Genomic DNA, 3,867 nt, shown 5'->3' with positions numbered 1-3,867 from the left:
CTTCTGAGAACTTGAGGAGACTTTGGTGACCTGCCGTCTGTCAGTCCCTAGCGCAGTCTGTGCCCGGGGCTGAGGGTGGCTCTGCTGAGGGGCACTGTGCCCTGGCCCTGTCCCTCCTGGAGCCCAGCCCCAGCAGCCAGGCCTGGGGCAGCGGGGACAGGGCTCTCGGTGCCCTTGGCTTGCTGCAGCCAGCTCTCATTGACTGCTGCTTGTCTGAATGGCAGCGCTGCAGGTTTGGGTGCGAAGGGACCTAAAAGATCATCTCCTTCCACCCTCGTGGGCAGGGATGTCTGCCGCTCTCCCAGGCTGCCCCAAGCTCTGTCCAACGTGGCCTGAGACACTCCCAGGGATGGGGCAGCCACAGCTTCTCTGGGCACCTATGCCAGGGCCTCATCACACTCACAGCTGAGAATTTCTTCCCATTATCCCATCTAATCTTGCCCTCTGGAAGTGTGAAGCCATTCCTTGTGTCCTGTGAGTCCAGGCCCTTGTCCCAAATTCCCTTCCCATCCCTCCTGTGAACCCCTTAGGTACTGCAAGGTTGCTGTATTGCAGGGAACCTGCACACAGAAAGAGCAGGGGGGTGAAATACAGATCTTGAGCTCAAAATAAAGTGAGCATTGGCAGTTCCTGACCTAGCACTGGGCATTTTAACATTATGTATGAAAGGAATGGAAAGAAGAATTATTAATGTCTAGTACAGGCTGCAGAAGCAGGCGTGGGAATTTACACAGGTGTTCAGGTGTGCTGAAGTCAGTTAGTCCTGATTGGGATCAGGTGTGGCTCAGGGAGCTTGTAACGGTTTTTTAGTCTAAAGTCATTGTCAGTGTCGTGAGGGTTTAGGAGTGTTTCTGCCAAATTGGACAAGGTAATCCATTGCATTGGATATTAAATTTACTGGATAACAACAGCTCTGGAGTTCCCGAGACTGCTCTTCTAGACTGACTTGCCTGGAGAGACTTAAAACTGACCAGTAAGTGGACTTCTGTTTGTTGTGGTTGGAATGAGGTGACTGAGGTTCCTGTACTCGGCAATTAAAACAGGTGGTGGTGTGCCTTGGCATGTATTAGATTTGGTGAGCTTTATAGAATGATTATCTGTGGGAAATGTGCTGGATCAGAAAGAAATTACCAGAAAACTTTTTGCCTGCCTGCCAGCATCTTCATGCTCTCTGAGGATAGCTTAGAAAGAAAAAAACTGAAATAAAACAGAGTGTGGTTAGTGAATCAGAGGTGGCCTTGTGTTTCAGCCTCTGGATCACCAAGGGTGATGGTGTCTTGATCCTGGACACTTCTACCTGCTTCCTGAAGTCTTTTTCACAACATTCTGATTTCAGGACCTCAGAGAAAAAGAAGCTGCTATGTTTTCCCAGTCTGTCCCTGTGGGTAATCCAAAGCAACAGGTTTGAGGGGCTGGCTGTGGCTGCACAGGTGCAGCTGGTCTGTAATTACTTAGGTTGGTGCAGGTGCTGACCATCAGACATCCTCAGGTGTTCAAAGATAGTTTTGAGTGAAAAGAAGGACTAAAGTGGGGAGGAAAGTGAGGCAGCAGCTTTTGTGAGAGAACAATTCCCTGCGTTCCAGGGCTTTTTCCAGATCAGCTCTTGGGAATCAGTGGGTTTGTACTGTGCTCACAGAGCTCGCAAAGGTATTTAGCTGAAGTGTAATCCCAAATGCTGTGTGATGGACTAGGCTGAGGTATTCATTCATGTGCCCTTCAGAACCCCCATGGATGTCCGTACCCGGCACCTGCCTCGGTGTGTGAGGAACAGGAGCGGTGCGGGCCCTGGAGTCCCTGTCCCTGGGTCAGGCGGTCACTCTGTCCCTGCGGGGAGCCCTGGCACGGCCTGAGGGTGGCGCAGAGCGCCGGCCGTGCCCAGGCCCCGCTCCGGCGCGCCGTGCCCGCGGGCCGTGCTGCGTTTGCAGGCGGCGCAGGGCGCTCGGGGGCTGCGGGCAGCGAGGGCAGGGCCCCTTGTGCCGCCGGGGCTTGTGGCACCTGCCGGGCTGCCGGCCCTGGCCCCGGCAGCGAACGCTCCTGCGGGTGAAGGGCCGGTGCGTCTGCGGGCACTCGAGAACAATGAACAGCCTCTCCTCTCGCTGCGAAAACAGACACAGTCACTAACCTGCTGCTCCGTGTCCGCCTGTGTCCCGCACACCGTGGAGGCGTCACTGGGCAAACGGGGCTGCCCGGGGCCGAGCTGGGCTTAAAAGGACACGGGTTCTTGTTGGGTGGGGAGGAGAGGAGTGCCCAGCTCTGGAAGGAAACATCTGGCTGTCTTTAACCACTAGGAACTGCGTGCACGACCTGCCTGTGTAATCACATACCAGTTCAGCTCACCAGAGCTTGAAATCTATTGCCATAGCCTCACAAGGTTTCCCAGTTACACAATGTTGTCCTCAGAATACAGTTTAAAAAGTTATTTTGAGAATTCCTTTTTATGTGTTTTGTTTCTTACTGTTTCACAGTGTTAGTAGTATTAGTCTTTGAGAAAAGAACTCGTTTGCTGGTTAAATTAATTCTTTCTTTTAATGGAGAAATGAGATCCAACAGTGAAAAGTAACCTTTTTAAAAGAAACACAAAATAAGGGAGAAGGGAGGAAAATTCTGTTTGATTTCCAGCAAATGCCCACTTTAAATATCTGTGTATTGATATTCTTATTTGGAGATAATGCTAAGGTGTTTCAGTAAATTTTTTTTGGACCAAAGGTACCTGCTCTGTCAATCTATATCAGTCTCACCAGGGATTATATGGTACAGCCACTGTAGAGCCTGTTAATGGTGTATGGGACCCCTCTTTATTTTCATTAAATAGGACATAGAATGTGCCCATTTAAAGATAAAGAAACAATTAGCGAATTTTATGTCCAAGTGAAGATTCTTAAACTATGTAATTTGCAGTTGTTTCAAGATTATTTGCTTCCAATACATATTCAGGGATTCAGATATTATTCTCTCTGCTTACCAAGAAAAAACCCCAAATTTTAAGTAATGCTTGCAGGATTAATTCTGTATGAACTGACATTTAGAACTCACCTGCTGTTCCTAGAATACTCCTGAAAACTTGGTTTTCTTCCTCAGAAGTTTATTATGACTAGAAAAAACCAAAACACCACATATACAAATCTGAATCTTTGTCCCCAGTGGGAAGTGAGTTATTTCCTCCAGATATCAGCTGACGCTTTTCCAGCTGAGGTGAAAGCTCTCTGCCCCTCCCAGGCTGTGGAGCTGTCACTGGCATGGATGGGGTGGCCCTGGTCCCTGCCAGAGCATGTGGCATGTGGCAATGGTCCCAGAGAGTGCCCGGGGCTGTGCCAGGGGCACCTGGGCTGCTCTGTGCCCCGAGACTGTGCCAGGGGCACCTGGGCTGCTCTGTGCCTGGGATGGGCTGTGCCAGGGGCACACACCAGGGCTGCTCTGTGCCTGGGATGGGCTGTGCCAGGGGCACACACCTGGGCTGCTCTGTGCCTGGGATGGGCTGTGCCAGGGGCACACACCAGGGCTGCTCTGTGCCCGAGATGGGCTGTGCCAGGGGCACACACCAGGGCTGCTCTGTGCCCGAGATGGGCTGTGCCAGGGGCACACACCAGGGCTGCTCTGTGCCTGGGATGGGCTGTGCCAGGGGCACCAGGGCTGCTCTGTGCCCGAGATGGGCTGTGCCAGGGGGCACACACCTGGGCTGCTCTGTGCCCGAGATGGGCTGTGCCAGGGGCTCCAGGGCTGCTCTGTGCCCGAGATGGGCTGTGCCAGGGGCACACACCAGGGCTGCTCTGTGCCTGGGATGGGCTGTGCCAGGGGCACACACCTGGGCTGCTCTGTGCCTGGGATGGGCTGTGCCAGGGGCACACACCAGGGCTGCTCTGTGCCTGG

This window comes from Melospiza melodia, chromosome W, assembly GCF_035770615.1.
Source record: "Melospiza melodia melodia isolate bMelMel2 chromosome W, bMelMel2.pri, whole genome shotgun sequence".
NCBI lineage: Eukaryota > Metazoa > Chordata > Aves > Passeriformes > Passerellidae > Melospiza > Melospiza melodia.
Note: the sequence above shows the minus strand (reverse complement) of the source record.